The following is a 17,286-nucleotide window of genomic DNA, read 5'->3' as shown; positions in this document are numbered from 1 at the left end:
CTGTTGTTTTGGATATTGTTCTTCCAGAATTAATATTTCATTTGCTGTTTGAAAATAAACAGACCCTTGCTCCAAGGTCTGTCTCACTGTTTCCCCGGTGTCAGGCAGAGATACGCCTGCTGCCCTCAATTGTTTCATGTGACAGGACACAAAATTTCAAAATCAATCTGCAGGTGGCCACACACAGCAGTGAGTCGTCAGGATGGCCGAGCGGTCGAAGATGCTGTGTTCAGTTCAAAATCTATCTTGAAGACAAGGGTCCAAATCCCACTTCTGGTGTTTATTATTTTTAATCATTAAGCAGAAACAAACACCAACTTTGTAAATATTGAACCATTCATGTTAATTATTTCATTTTCTCTAATCTTTAATTGATCAATGTTCAAAATGTTTACGCGTGGTTGCGATGCGGGGAATTTTCACGTGTTAAACGAATGTGATAACTACTACACTACTGAAACACTGCAATTGACACAATGCCAGGAAAATAACCAGAGCTTTAACCTACACAGCTGGCCGATACTTCAGGAGCTGGTTTTCGAGAATAGAATGAAGGTGCTGCATTTAGGAAGGCAGTGAGTGTGGTAGGAATTGATCTCGTGTTTCCCAGACTTTGCACATCGGAACAGGAGCTGGCCATTTAGCAGCGAGTGGTTAGGATCAGGAATGTACGGCTTGAGACTTTCTGGCCTCAGGTAAGAAGGTGGTGCTCAGGGATAAGGTGAAAGGTTGAATCTTCTTCACTGACTCTCTTCAATAAACTCCAGCACGAGGTCAGACGGAAATGTTAAGCGAGCAGCTGAACTGCTGAATCCCACTTTGAGGGAGTTGGCCGTGGTTTCAAACAAATGTGTTCCGTTTAATGATAATAATTGTTAGAATTGGAATTCAAGCTGAACACACGTGTAGAGGAGGCAGTGACTTGAACACAGCACCTTCGACCGCCCGGCCATCCTGCCTATTCAGCGCTGTGTGTGGCCACCTGCAGGTTGATTTTGAACTTTTGTGTCCTGTCACATGAAATAAATGAGGGCAGCAGGCGTATCTCTGCCTGACACCGGGGAAACAGTGAGACAGACCTTGGAGCAAGGGTCTGGTTATTGCCAAACAGAAAAGGAAATATTAATTCTGGAAGAACAATATCCAAAAGAGCAATACCCCAACATGTTTTGAACACACAACCTTTGGATCGGGAGTCAGACACACTACCATTGCACCACGAGGCCTACACAATGAGCTGGAGATGTTCGTCTATATGAAGGTTCTGCAATACAAGGGGCTTTAAAATCCCCGCCCATTCCCAACACGAATCAAAAGCAGCGCTCAGCTGACAGTCACCGGATGGTTTGTTCGAAAACCTTTCTCTTGCTTTCACGGGAAACCATCATTAATTAACCCCTCACCTTCTTTACACAATCAAACAAATGCTAAAACAGGGACAAAACATACTTCAATCATTTGACCTGTGCTTTGGGGAGCGGGCAGGGAAGTGGACCTGAGTCCATTATCAGATCAGCCATGATTGTATTAAATGGTGGAGCAGGCTCGAGGGGCCGTATGGCCCACTCCTGCTCCTATTTCTCATGATCTTATGGTCTTATGCATGTTAACCCATTTTACGCACTGTATTTTAGCTTTCTGGTTGAAAGTGTTCATTGCCGATGACACCACGAATCTGGGGCAACTTTTTTCAAATTTATCAGCGCCGATTATTCCTACCGTGCACACAAAATACAATCAGTAGTGAAGATAAAATCCCACCGTGTGTATTTTCAGATTCAACGCAGCAGCATTTCAAATAAAGTGAAAGAATTTTACACTGAAAAGATTTGCAAGTGTTACTTGTATTTGTGTCTTTAATTAAACTTTGTGGCGCCTGACTCCCGTTCATGCCACTGCTGAATAAGAAAGGAGGATTTGACATTGACCAGACTGCACTGCCCCTGATATTTGTCAGCTCATCCTTTATATTCAGTGGATTCTCGCCCTTTGATGGGCTGCAGTGTAGCGGATATCACGTTGGCCTCACACGCAAAAGATCCCCGGTGGAACCGTTTTCTCTCACTCAAAGTTATCTATTTATTAGTGAAATAAAGAGCAATTAATGAATAAGGGAGCCCTTTTGCCAGGAGAATAAATAGCAAATAAAACCAGCAAATGCTGGAAATCTCAGCAGGTCAGGCAGCATTTGCAGGGAGACGAAACTCGCCTCTGATTGTTCATCCACAGCAAGTTTAAACATAATGTTTCTGCCTGGGATTGAACCAGGGACCTTTCGCGTGTAAAGCAAACGTGATAACCACTACACTACAGAAACCTCTTGTACAACGGCCCGCACAGCGTGGAGCTGACCCTCTGTGCAGATCGGGAATGTGTTGGCTCTCCTGAAACAAATTCTGCCCCACACTGAAAGTTCTCAATCCTTCTCCTCCGCTGCCCTTTACAGAAATGTCACGGATCACCCAGCCACCGTGTTCATTTCCACATCCTCACAGTGGGGCCACAGAGGCTCCTTCCGTCTCCCCGCGATCAGCGAACTCACCCAGTTTACAAAATTAAACCCCAAACACGTGCCCGGCAAAGTGCAGGAGAAGCCAGATAGTCTGTAATCACGGTCTATCACAGAGAGTATTGGTATTCATGGTGATTACAGCAATTATTAAGCGTTTCACGGACTCAATTATTTTTCTGCGATGAATTAATCGAGGATTGAAACCAGGTTAGTGCGCCGGGTCTTAACCCCTTGACCACCAGGGAACAGTTACGATACATGTCGAACCAGGTAAGTGCACCGGATCTTAACCCCTCGACCACCAGGGAACAGTTACGATGTATGTCGATATATTTATATATATTTATATATGAACCTGAATGTCAATGGCTACCAACCTAGACCTCGTGGCGCCCACGGTAGTGCGTCTAACTTTGAGTGAGAGAAACGGTTCCACAGTGACACCTGTCATGTGTTCGACATGGTTACTGCTTGTACTATTACAAGGTGTGCCACCAGAGGGCACTGCAGTGGGAGACTTGTAGCTTACCTGCACATGTGTGCCTGGCCTAGTATAAAAGGCAGGCCACTATGTGTGATCCTCACTCTGTGGTTATCAATAAAGGACTCAGGTCACTACAGTTAAAGAACGACACATTGTCTCGTGGAGTCATTATCAGAGCATTTGAAGGTATAACAAGGGAGCCAAAAGCCTCAGAAATTGGAAATGCAACCAAAGCGTCGAAGTCATGCTGTAGGTGCCTGGGACAACACAATGCTCAAAGTTCTCCACACGTGAAGGCAGAGTGTTTCTTCGACAGATAGACTGGGCATCTTGCGAAGGCATGCCGACAGAAGGGTAAACCTATTTTTAAAGCTATGTGTCCAGCGTTCAAAGCTTTGAGTAGAAATCCCAAGAGACTACATAGTATGGAAGACCAACAACAGGATGAGGAGATGTTAGAGTTACACATCATCAGGAGCACTAGTTTAACGGACAGTGATTCGGAAAGCATCAAAATCCACATAGATGTTGCTGGATTCAAGATACCAATGGAAATTGACACGGGTGCATCCGTGAGTGTAATACCGGAGTCACTGTACCGCGACAAATTACGTGATTTCCAACTGGAGAAACCCAAGATAGAGCAGCGAGGCTACTCGGGAGAGTAAATTCCTGTGGTTGGTCATATCACTGTACCGATCGGTGAAATATAAAGATTAATTTCAGAACTTGCCTCGAATAGTAGTGAAAAGAGACAAGTCTGCCTTACAAGGAAGACATTGATGAAGCTCACTGAAGCTGGATTGTAGTCAGATTTTCTGTGTGGAAGCGAGATTTTCATCAACGGATGAGGTTATCAAGAAGTATCCAAAGGTGTTCTGCGAAACGGACAGTCCGATCCAAGGCTTCAAGGCGAGTGTCAGGGTACAGAAGGACGCTAGATTGGTTTACTACAAGCCCCGTTCCGTACCATATGCACTCAAGGAGAAATTTGAGCATGAACTCAAAAAACTAGAAGGTGTTAAACGTTACACTGCGGAAACATCTCCACTTTCAGCACAAGATTAACAAAATTAAACCCAATGAGATCGGGAGAAAAGTTCCTCACATGCTCAGGGCAAAATAAATAATTGTCGTTCTACAAAAGAATGAACAAATTTCAGCACCAGGTCAGACGGAAATGTTCAGCGAGCAGGTGGACTGCTGAATCGCACTTTTAAGAAGTTGGTGGTGACAAAGCAAATGGGTTCTGCCAAATGATTCAATATAAGAAATGTCTGCAATAGGATTCGAACACTATCTATAGTGACCTGAACACATCAGCTTAGACCACTCGGCCATCATTCCTATTCAGTGCTGTGTGTGGCCACCTGCAGGTTGATTTTGAACTTTTGTGTCCTGTCACATGAAATAAATCAGGGCAGCAGGCAGATCTCTGCCTGACACCGGGGAAAGAGTGAGACAGACCTTGGAGCAAGGGTCTGTTTATTGTCAAACAGCAAATGAAATATTAATTCTGGAAGAATAACATTGAAACGAAATGTGATCCTGACACCCAGAAACAAGTGCTAAGGCAAAAGGTTAAATGCTGCATCCATTCCTGCAGAAAATTCCTTTCACAAACATTTCTCTGAACAAAACGTCACAAAACAAAAATGTTCCTTTCAAAGTCATTAACCTCCCGAATTTCCACGCCTCGCGACTCTCCTGAATCAGATGCCTCAGGTTTTGCCGACTCCATCCATATCCCTTTGCTCCAAGGTCTGTCTCCCTGTCTCCCCGGTGTCAGGCAGAGATCCGCCTGCTGCCCTCATTTATTTCACTCTCTAATATTCCAACAGCAGCCATGGTTGTGTGAAGGTTTGTATTCTCTTAATCGTCGCCAATTGTTGTGAAAAGTAGAACACCAGGAGGCTGAGTACTGTGAGCTAAACTTAGTGTGATCTTATTCTTCTTTATTACAACTCCAGAGTACCTGAACAACATGGCAGCCAACCTTTTATACTGGCACTGCAGGTGTGGGGAGGTGACCATTAGGACTCCAACAGTCACGCCCTCTGGTGGCAAGTATGACATAGTTACATACTTCACATAATTGTTATCGTTAAGAAGTTATAATTCCAATGAATGCCTGAATCATCAGAAAGGAGACTGGTTTGTAGGACAAGGCTACATATCAGGAAGGAGTGTAGTTAGATGACAAGGGAAGTGATACTCTGATGATAAGTTTGGAGAATAAAAAGAGTAAATAATGGAAACACTGAGCAGGCCAGGCAGCATCTGTGGAGAGAGAAACAGAGTTAACGTTTCCGGTTAATGACCTTCCATCAGAAGTTGGGCAGTTGTGTTAGGTAACACTATTAAAAGTTTTAATTGTCACGAAGCAGGGGTAAGGAAAAGATATAAAATGTGGCATTTGGAACAGATTGTTCAGAATCCAATTAATGTTTGATCAATTTGTCCACCGAGCTGAAAACTGCAACGTGTTTGAGTTCTTCGGCTAACATTCGCAATGTTTGGGTGTAAGTACTATTAAGTGTATGTTTCATTATTGTCTGCTTAATAACTCTGCCATTTAATGTTGCGGACCCTATTCCTGCACTGCGTGTGTTCCAGCTCTGTTTGGAGCACCGATCCCTTCAATCCGTCGCTTACAGGGACAGTTGGATTCACCGTTTCTTTGTTTGGTGAAATTTAAAAGATTGAAAGCGGCGCACATCAACCTGGTCACCTACTCACTAACCGCTACACGCTGGTCCCGTGAGATGGATGCATAGTTACTGTTGCAAGCTTGAACGCAGGTACAAGCAGAACTCATTCACAGAAAGTGCAAGTCCCTGAGGCACCTGATTTTTTGCACCAAACTCCTTCGCAACGAGTTGCGGTTCGTGTGGGGTGATTTGGGCACATCTTTCCCCACACGACAACACTTCAAACACAACTCAACGGATGCAAAGCGCTTTGGGGCGTCATGAGTTCCTGAAACTTGTTGTAGAAATGCAAGTCCTTCTTTGCAAAAGTTTGATGCAATTTCAAAATTCTTGGATAAACTGGGGGTTTGTCCAGGATTTGAACCCGGGACCTCTCGCAAATTTCAAGCAATAACCCCGAAGCGAGAATCATACCCCTAGACCAACGAGCCAACTGCTCAATAAACGTGGAGATAAGGTGCAACCATTATTGAAACTTTTTTAGTGTGTTGCTATTCTTGATCGGAGGAGCACATGAGATGGAATCAGTGACTTTGCTTTTTCGACTTGTCTTCTGAAGCACCGCACGGTCCAACTCCGACAGTCAATGAGCTGTTGGGACGTTAGTGTATCCAGGCTGTGGCTGGTCACCCCGAGCGCTGCAGAGGTGTTTCTGCATTACTTCTGGGTGGGGACATTATCTTTCCCCTTCTCTCTTCCTCTTGTCTATAACCCTGTGCTTTGGTTTCTCTATTTATTCCCCTGTCTCAGTTTCTAGTGTTTAAAAGGGAACAAAAGATGAAATGGGTCTCACTGTGGAAAAATTTCTCTCACTCAAAGTTAGACACACTACCGTGGGCAGCACGAGGTCTAGGTTGGTAGCTATTGATATTCAGGGTCATATATAAATAAATATAAATATATCGACATGTATCGTAACAGTTCCCTGGTGGTCGAGTGGTTAAGACCCGGCGGACTAACTTGGTTTCAATCCTCGATCAATTCATCACATAAAAATAATTGAGGTCTGTGAGACGATTAATAATTGCTGTAACCACCATGAATCCAAATACTTTCTGTGATAGACCGAGCTTACAGACTATCTGGCTTCTCCTGCCCTTTGCCGGGCACGTATTCGGGTTTAATTTTGTAAACTGGGTGAGTTCGCTGATCGCGGATAGAAAGGTAGGAGCCTCTGTGGCCCCACTGTGAGGATGTGGAAGTGAACATGGTGGCTGGGTGATCCCTGACATTTCTGTAAAGGGCAGCGGAGGAGAAGGATTGAGAACATTCAATGCAGGACAGAAGTTGTTTTAGGTGAGCCAACACACAATGCCGATCAGCACAGACGGAGCTCACTGGTCAACTCCCCTCTGTTGGGGTTATTGTATCAGAGGTTTCTGTAGTGTAGTGGTTATCACGTTTGCTTTACACGTGAAAAGTCCTTGGTTTAATCCCGTGTTTAGTCTCCTGGCAAATGCTGCCTGACCTGCTGAGATTTCCAGCATTTGCTATTTATTCTGCTGGTAAAAGGGCTCCCTTATTCCTTAATTGCTCTTTATTTCACTTCAATAAATAGATAACTTTGACTGTGAGAAAACCGATCCACCGGGGACCTTTTGCGTGTGAGGCCAACGTGATATCCGCTGCACTGCAGCCCATCAAAGGTTGAGAAACCACTGAATATAAAGGATGAGCTGGTCAACGTCAAACCCTCCTTTCTTATTCAGCAGTGGCATGAACGGGAGTCAGACGCCACAAAGTTTAATTAAAGACACATATACAAGTAACACTTGCAAATCTTTTCAGTGTAAAATTCTTTCACTTTATTTGAAATCCGACAGCATTGAATCTGAAAATACGCAAGGTGGGATTTTATCTTCACGACTAATTTTATTTTGTGTGCATGATAGGAAAAACCGGTGCTGCTAAATTTGATAAATTTGCCCCAGGTCCCTGAAGACTTTGAACCAGAAAGCTAAAATACAGTGAGTAAAATGGGATATGGCTTTCGAGTTAAGATGTAAAGCACAGGCCAAATGATTGAAGTATGGAATGTCCCTGAGTTAGCATTTGTTTGATTGTGCAAAAGAAGGTGAGGGGTTAATTAATGATGGTTTCCCGTGAAAGCAAGAGAAAGATTTTCGAGCAAACCATTCGGTGACTGTCCGGTGAGCGCTGTTTGTGATACTTGGTGGGAATGGGCGGGGATGTTAAAGCCCCCTGTATTGCAGAACGTTCATATAGACGAACATCTCCAGCTCACTGTGTAGGTCTCATGGTGCAACGATAGTGTGTCTGATTCCAAATTAAAAGGTTGCGTATTCAAATCACGTTAGGGTCAGTGTTTTTTTGGATATTTTTCTTCCAGAATTAACATTTCATTTGCTGTTTGACAATAACCAGACCCTTGCTCCAAGGTCTGTCTCACTGTTTCCCCGGTGTCAGGCAGAGATACACCTGCTGCCCTCAATTATTTCATGTCACAGGACACAAAATTTCAAATCAATCTGCAGGTGGCCACACACAGCAGTGAGTAGCCAGGATGGCCGAGCAGTCGAAGGTGCTATGTTCAGTTCAAAATCTATCTTGAAGACAAGGATCCAAATGCCACTTCTGTTGTTTATTATTTTTCATCATTAAGCAGAAACAAAAGCCAACTTTGTTAATATTGAACCATTAATGTCAATTGTTTCATTTTTTCTAATCTTTAATTGATCAATGATCACGGCTGGTTGCGATACGGGGACTTTTCACGTGTTGAGCGAATGTGATAACCACTACACTACGGAAACACTGAAATTGACAAAATGCGAGGAACACAACCAGCGCTTTAACCTACACAGCTGGCCTATACTTCAGGAGCTGGTTTTACGAGAAGAGAATGACGGTACTATATTTAGGAAGGCTGTGAGTGTGGTAGGAATTGATCTCGTGTTTCCCAGACTTTACACATCGGAACAGGAGCTGGCCATTTAGCAGCGAGTGGTTAGGATCAGGAATGTATGGCTTGAGACTTCCTGGCCTGAGGTAAGAAGGTGGTGCTCAGGAATAAGGTGAAAGGTTGAATCTTCTGAACTGACTCCCTTTCACAAACTCCAGCACCAGGTCAGACGGAAATGTTAAGCGAGCAGCTGAACAGCTGAATCCCACTTTGAAGGAGTTGGCCGTGGTGTCAAACAAATGTGTTCCGTTTAATGATAATTATTGTTAGAATTGGAATTCAAGCTGAACACACGTGTAGAGGAGACAGTGACCTGAACACAGCACCTTCGACCGCCCGGCCATCCTGACTATTCAGCGCTGTGTGTGGCCTCCTGCAGGTTGATTTTGAACTTTTGTGTCCTGTCACATGAAATAAATGAGGGCTGCAGGCGTATCTCTGCCTGACACCGGGGAAACAGTTACGGTCAGTGTTTTTTTGGATATTTTTCTTCCAGAATTAATATTTCATTTGCTGTTTGACAATAACCAGAACCTTGCTGTAATTTCTGTCTCACTGTTTCCCCGGTGTCAGGCAGAGATACGCCTGCTGCCCTTATTTATTTCATGTGACAGGACACAAAAGCTGAAAATCAACCTGCAGGTGGCCACACAAAACACTGCATAGTCTGGATGGCCAAGCGGTCTAAGGTGCTGTGTTCAAATTGCAGTTTTCTGTGAAGGTGAGGGTTGGAATCCCACTTGTGACTTTTCTGATCTTGAAGAGGAACCCATTTGTTTTGTCATCACCAACTCCTTAAAAGTGCAATTCAGCAGTCCACGTGCTCGCTTAACATTTCCGTCTGACCTCGTGCTGAAGTTTGTTCATTCTTTTGTGGACGATCAATCAGATATTTTGCCCTGAGCATGTGAGGAACTTTTATCCCGATCTCATTGGGTTTAATTTTGGTAATCTGGTGCTGAAAGTGGAGATGTTTCCGAAGTGTAACTGTTAACACGTTCGCCTCACATGCGAAAGCACCTCGGACGGAAATATTTTCTGGAGCTTTATCATGCATGTTCAGAGGAGAGTTTGTTCTCCTGTGAAAGGTCAAGAGATCAAAAGAACGTAAGAGTTAGGAACAGGAGTCAGCCATTCGGCCCATTTTCAAGTTTTCAAGATCTTTCCGCCCGGTTTCGGACCGGGGACCTTTCTTGTGTGAGGCGAATGTGATAACTACTACACTTCGGAAACACTATGATAGAAGCTATCACAGGATAAAACCACATCTCTAACCTACACAGCTAGCCGAGAATTCAGGAACTTGTTTCAAGAGAATAGAATGAGGGTGCTATATTTAAGAAGGCTGTAAGTGTGGCCTTCGACAGCGTGGACCATTTTCCACGCCTTGGGAACCTACTATCAGCAAGGGCAGGCATAGAAGACGAGGTTCAACATCGCCTCCAGTGTGCCAGCACAGCCTTCGATCACCTGAGGAGGAGAGTGTTTGAAGACCAGGACCTCAAATCTGGCACCAAGCTTATGGTGTGCAGGGCGGTGCTGATAACTGCCCCGCGGTCTGGATCCGAGACATGGACTATATACAGCAGACATCTCAAATCACTGTAGAAATACCACAAGGGCTGTCTCCGCAAGATCCTGCAAATCCCCTGGAAGGCCAGACGCACCAACATCAGTGTTCTCGATCAGGCCAACATCCCCAGCATTGAAGCACTGACCACACTCGACCAGCTCCGTTGGGCTTGCCACATTGTCCACATGCCCAACACGAGACTCTCCAAGCAAACGCTCCACTCAGAACTCCGATACGGTAAGCGAGCCCCAGGTGGGCAGAGGAAACGTTTCGGGCACACCCTCAAAGCCTCCCTGATAAAATGCAACATCCCCACCGGCACCTGGGAGTCCTTGTTCCTCGGGTTGATTTGCCTGTGCTGCATGATCCGTGCCGGATCGATCATCCTCTGCCACGTGGTATGTCACAGCACGTTTGCACATTCACTGGAGGTACCCCATCGTTGTGCAGCCTTTGCACACGTAGTGCTTGAATCGATATTGATGGGCCCGAGGATTGTCCCCGCAGCACCAACACGGTGCTAAAAGATTCACATCGATCCCCGATGGCGGACTCTGAGTCATCACAGGTCTTGCAGCCACAGACGTATAGACCCTGCCATATGCAGTTCGGCCTGCAAGCGACATCATTTTATGCACATTACTTGCCGATGAGCTTCGATGTTGAGTAGATATCTGTTTGGTGTTATCGTCCGTGGCCATGCATGGCTGGGCGATCGCGATGGCCCTGCTCTGGTCTCAGGATTCAGCAGCCAGCAGCTTTCGAAGAATGACCTCGTGGCTGATGCCCAGCACGTAAAAGTCCCACAGCATTTGCCCCAACGCAGCTCCAAAATAGCAAAGTCCCGCGAGCTGTCTCAGGTCGGTGAAATAATCCGCCAGGTCCTGGTCTCCGGAGCGATGGTGCGTGTAAAAACGATATCTGGCCATGATGATACTCTCCTTCGGCTTTAGGTAGTCCCAAACCAGTGTGCACAACGCTGAATATTCCTTCTCCTTTGGTTTTGTCGGTGTGAGCAGATTCTTGATGAGGCTGTATATTTTCGGCCCACAGATGGTGAGGAGAACCGCCCTGTGCTCGGCCACGTTAGTGTCTCCTTCCAGCTCGTTGGCCACAAAGTACAGGTCGAGCTGCTCGACGAAGGCTTCCCAATCATCATCCTCTTTGGATCTCTCCAATATTCCAACAGCAGCCATGGTTGCGTGAAAATTCGAATTCTGTTACTCGTCGCCAATTGTTGTGCATAGAAGAACTCCCCGAGGCTGAGTTCTGTGAGCTAAATTTAGTGTGATCTTATTCTTCTTTATTACAACTGCAGTGTGCCTGAACTACATGGCAGCCAACCTTTTATACTGGCCCTGTTCGTGTGGGCAGGTGACCATTAGGACTCCAACAGTCGCGCGCTCTGGTGGCAAGTATTACATCGTTACATACTTCACATAATTGTTATCATTAAGAAGTTATAATTCAAATGAATGCCTGAATCATCCGAAAGGAGCCTGGTTTGTAGGACAAGGCTACATATCAGGAAGGAGTGTAGTTAGATGACAAGGGAAGTGATATTCTGATTATAAGTTTGGAGAATAAAAAGAGTAAATGCTGGAAACACTGAGCAGGTCAGGCAGCATCTGTGGAGAGAGAAACAGAGTTAACGTTTCAGGTTAATGACCTACCTTCAGAAGTTGGGCACTTGTGTTCGGTAATACTATTAAAAGTTTAAATTGTCACGTAGAAGGGTTAATGAAAAGATATAAAATGTGCCATTTGCAACAGATAGTTTAGAATCCGATTAATGTTTGATCAATTTGGACACCGAGCTGGGAACTGTAACGTGTTTGAGTTCTTCGGCTAACATTCGCATGGTTTGGCTGTAAGTACTGTTAAGTGTATGTTTAATTATTGTCTGCATAATAACTTTGACATTTAATGTTGCGGACCCTATTCCTGCACTGTGCGTGTTCCAGCTCTGTTTGGTGCAGCGATCCCTTCAATCCGTCGCTTACAGGGACAGTTGGATTCACCGTTTCTTTGTTTGGTGAAATTTCAAAGATTGAAAGCGGCGCACATCAACCTGGTCACCTACTCACTAACCGCTACACACTGATCCCGTGAGATGGAAGCCAAGTAATTGTTTCAATCTTGAACGCAGGTACAAGCAAAACTCATTCACAGAAAGTCCAAGTCCCTGAGGCACCTGATTATTTGCACCGAACTCCTTCGCAAAGAGTTGCAGTTCGTGTGGGGTGATTTGGGCACATCTTTCCCCACAATACAACACTTCAACACTTCAAACATAACACAACGGCTTTTAAGCGCTTTGGTGCGTCATGAGTTCCTGAAAAGTGTTGACGAAATGCAAGACCTTCTTTGCAAAATTTCGATGCAATTTCAATATTCTTGATAAATTGAGGGCTCGTCCAGGATTTGAACCCGGGACCTCTCGCAAATTTCAAGTATCAACCCCGAAAAAAGAATCATAACCCGAGACCAACGAGCCAACTGTGCAACAAATGCGAAGATAAGGTGTAACCATTATTGGAGCATTTTTAGTGTGTTGCTCTTCTTGATTGGAGGAGCACATGAGACGGAATCAGTTACTTTGCTTTTTCGAGCTGTCCTCTGAAGCACCGCACAGTCCCACTCCGACAGTCAATGAGCTGTTGGGACGTTAGTGTATCCAGGCTGTGGGTGGTCACCCCGAGCGCAGCAGAGGTGTTTCTGCATTCGTTCTGGGTGGGGACAGTATTTTTCCCCTTCTCTCTTCCTCTTGTCTATAACCCTGTGCTTTGGTTTCTCTATTTATTCCCCTGTCTCAGTTTCTAGTGTTTAAAAGTGAACAAAAGATGAGATGGGTGTCACTGTGGAACAATTTCTCTCACTCAAAGTTAGAGACACTACCGTTGCACCACGAGGTCTAGGTAGGTAGCCGTTGATATTCAGGGTCATATATAAATATATATATATGTATATCGACATGTATCGTAACTGTTCCCTGGTGGTCGAGGGGTTAAGTTCTGGCGCACTAACCTGGTGTCAATCCTCGATCAATTCATCGCATAAAAATAATTGAGGTCTCTGAGACGATTAATAATTCCTGTAATCACCATAAATACCAATACTGTCATGTATCTCACACTACTGTACATAACTGTACCTTACCATGCCATACATGACTGTAACCAGAGATGACCTGCAACCACAAACTTACCTTACCATCAGGGGTGCATTTGCAGGAGGCACTGGATACCTTTCCCAGACAGGTATATCAGGATAGGTCTCAGGCAAGTGTGGCATTCGAGAGCTGTGTAATAAAGGTGCAGGTCCTGAGTGAACTTGACTTCAGTATGTGCCTCGTGTGAGTCTGTATTACAGGGTCAGGACTTTTCAGTGGCGACGAGTTGCGGGATTACAGAATCCACAGAATGGCGACCAACGGCTCAGATGAAAAATACAATGCAGGAGATAATTGTGAGGACTTTATAGAAAGGCTCCAGCAAAGCTTTGTAACCAAAGACTGGTTAGGCGACAATAAGGCAGACAAGAGAAGAGCCCATCTTTTAACCAGCTGCCGCTTGAAATCATAAGCTTCAATGAAGGACCTGCTGGCACACGAGAAACCAGCAAGCAAGTCGTTTGAAGAATTGAGCACACTGGTAAGAGACCACCTGAAGCCAGCAAGCAGCCTACACATGCAAGCTACCTCGGACCCGTGCCAAAGCTCCCCGTACATCGAGCACAGGCTCAGGAAAACCCCGGGGGAGAGGATATCCCGGTCACTGGGCCTTCCAGCTACAATGAACAAGTGCCCGTTTTGAAACTTTCCACTGTAATAACTTGCAACTTGAACATCCAATAGTCAGGATGGCCGAGCGGTCTAAGGCGTTGGTTCAGGTCACTGTCTCCTCTGGAGGCGTGGGTTGAAATCCCAATCCTGACATTCAGTGTTTTTAATTACAAACTCATTTGTTTGGACACCACTCTGAAGTGCTTTGGGACATCCATCGAACTGAATAAAATGACGCCATTTCAATGACAAACAGTGATATCAAAGTAACTTCTCAAACCGGGAATCGATCCTGGGTGGCTGTCGCGAAAGGAATGGTTTTGTGAAGCATTGAAATGTGCCCTCGAAATATCTCGCACTGCTCATTTAAAAACACGGTTACAATTTGTTTCAGTGCATAAGAAGGCAGGCTCGAAGGGCCAAATGGCCGACTCCTGCTCCTGGTTTTTGTGTTCTTATACAGAGCACAGAATAAATGATTAAATGATCAACTCTCCCTCAGTTCGCATTTCTTTCATTGTGCAAAAGAAGATTATGGGTTTATTAATGATGTTTTCCTGTGAAAGCACCAAAAAAGTTTAAGGAAAATAATTCGTCTAACGTGGGGTTTGAACTCACAACCCTGAGATTAACAGTCTCATACTCTACCGACTGAGTTAGTCAGGACTGCATAAGTTGCATCTTCCTGTCACTGATCGCTGCGAGGGATCTGTTGGCTCCGCACCATGGGTGTATCTCGAAATTCAAACCTCGAAACTGGTTCTCCTGATTTCCAAGCCCCTTGTATTGCAGAACCTTCATTTCGACGAACATCTCCACCGCACTATGTAGGCCTCGTGGCGCAACGGTAGTGTGTCTGACGGTAAATCCGAAGATTTTGTGTTCCAATCAGGTCGGGGTCACTGTTCTTTCAGACATTTGTTTTCCAGAATTAATATTTCCTTTGCTGTTTGGCAATAACCAGACCCTTGCTCCAAGGTCTCTCTCACTATTTCCCGGTGTCAGGCAGAGATACGTCTGCTGCCCTCATTTATTTCACATAACAGGACACAAAAGTTCAAAATCAACCTGCAGGTGGCCACACACAGCACTGAATAGTCAGGATGGCCTGACAATTATCCCTAACACAGTGGATTACCTAAGTTTTCCCACATTATACTCCATCTGACAAATTACTGCCCAGCCACTGAGCGTATCGATATCGCTTTGCAGATTGTTTGTGTCCTCCTCACAACTTGCTTTCCCACCGATCTTTGGATCACCTTGGCTACATTACCAACATGCAGAGCACAGAACCAATTATTGACCGACTGACTTTCCCTCAGTTAGCATTTCTTTCATTGTGCAAAAGCAGATTATCGATTCCTTAACGATGTTATCCCATGAAAGCAAAATAAAAGTTAAACGAAAATAATTTGCACACTTGAAAGGAATATTTCATTTTGGTGCAGTTCCAGTCAGAGAGATGTTGTGAAAGGAACTTTTTGCAGAGAGACGGATTGAGTATTGCAGCTTGTTGCTGAACATTTCTCTCTGGGCATAGCATTAGGCACCAGTTTCAGTAGTGTAGCGGTCATCACATTCGCCTCACACACGAAATGTTCCCGGTTCAAGCGCGGGTGGAAACATTATTTCTGAAACAAAAATTGGTTTTAAATGTTCATTGTTCATGTGACAATGGCCTCCTTCCGTGCTGTAAATTTCTCTGATTCCATGGTGAGCAATGAAATTTTAAAACCAGTCTCCTAAAATACAGAGTGTGTAAAATCAGAAAAGGAATAAAACTTCCTCAATGATTCAAGTGCCACAAATTATTAAAATTAAGTTGTTGAAGTTTCGACTGTCCCTCAGTGATCATGTTAGCATTTATTTCATTCTGCTAAATAATGCTATCGGTTAATACCAGCAAATACAAGCCGCATTTCAAACCCGGAAACAACTCATTCATTATTCACCCTTCCCAGTTCCAGTGCACAGAGGGTGATTCATCCTCAATCCCAGAAACTCAAATCCAACTTCTGACATTCCTATTTTTCTAATTACCAACTCATTTGTTTTGACACCACTCTGAAGTGCTTTGGGTCATCTGTGTAATTTAATTAAATTACTCCACTTTAATTAAAAACGGTGGTAGCAAAATTACTTCTCTAACTGTGAATCGAACCCCGGTAGCTGTCGTGATCAGAATGTTTTTGTGAAGCATTTAAATATGCTCTCTAAAAATCTCGCATTCCTAATTTACAAATAGGGTTACCATTTGTTTCAGTGTGAAAGAAGGAGATTGAAAATGACAACAAAAACACCAGGCAGCGACTACATTAAGACAAATTCAAACTTTTCACAAAGTTGGTTTACGAAGTAACGGCTGAGCTAAAGTTGGCACTCACCAATCCCATCAGAATTTTAAATGTTTCTATGAGATCGCCGCTCAGCCTTCTAAATTTCAATGTATAAAGACCCAGTTGATCCAGTCTCTCCTCATATGTCAGTCCGGCTTGCCCCTTATCCTTAGACTGTGTTCTCTGGTTCTGGACTTCCCCAACTTGGGAACATTCTTCCTGCATCGAACCTGTCCCGTCCCATCCAAATTTTAAATGTTTCTATGAGATCCCCTTTCATCCTTCTAAACTCCAGTGAATACAGGCCTAGTTGATCCAGTCTCTCCTCATATGTCAGTCCTGCCATCCCGGGAATCAGTCTGGTTAACCTTCGTTGCACTCCCTCAATAGCAAGAACGTCCTTCCTCAGATTAGGAGACCAAAACTGAACACAATATTCCAGGTGGCGCCTCACCAAGGCCCTGCACAACTGCAGTCAGACCTCCCTACTCCTATACTCAAATCCCCTCGCTATGAATGCCAACATACCATTTGCCGTCTTCATCGCCTGCTGTACCTGCATGCCAACTTTCAATGACTGATGAACCATGACAACCAGGTCTCGTTACACCGCCCCTTTTCCTAATCTGCCGCCATTCAGATAATATTCTGCCTAGTATTTTTGCCCCCAAACTGGATAACCTCACATTTATCTACATTATACTGCATCTGCTATTCATTTGCCCACTCGCCTAACCTGTCCAAGTCACCCTGCAGCCTCTTAGCGTCCCCCTCAAAGCTCACACCGCCACCCAGTTTAGTGTCATCTGCCAACTTGGAGATATTACACTGTTACATGTTCATTACATGTTACAATGAACATTCTGAATCAGACACCTCAAGTAAAGTGCGTGCAATGGGCAATGATTCAACAATTAACATAAGTACGTAAGGAGCAGGAGTCGGCCATTCGGCCCCACG

The 17,286-nt window shown here is 44.6% G+C and overlaps 2 non-coding genes across 2 annotated transcripts; both read right to left on the bottom strand.

The window, feature by feature from the left end:
* Positions 1-2,244: 2,244 nt before the first annotated feature.
* Positions 2,245-2,317, bottom strand: trnav-uac (transfer RNA valine (anticodon UAC)). The gene has a single exon. It is a non-coding gene; the product is annotated as a tRNA-Val (tRNA).
* Positions 2,318-14,580: 12,263 nt separating this feature from the next.
* On the bottom strand, positions 14,581-14,654 carry trnan-guu (transfer RNA asparagine (anticodon GUU)). The gene has a single exon. It is a non-coding gene; the product is annotated as a tRNA-Asn (tRNA).
* Between the last annotated feature and the right edge of the window lie 2,632 nt (positions 14,655-17,286).

The sequence above is a fragment of the Pristiophorus japonicus genome, chromosome 33 (genome assembly GCF_044704955.1).
Source record: "Pristiophorus japonicus isolate sPriJap1 chromosome 33, sPriJap1.hap1, whole genome shotgun sequence".
Classification (NCBI taxonomy): Eukaryota; Metazoa; Chordata; class Chondrichthyes; family Pristiophoridae; genus Pristiophorus; species Pristiophorus japonicus.
The sequence above is the reverse complement of the archived record's forward strand: the minus strand, read 5'-3'. Positions and strand labels throughout refer to the sequence as shown.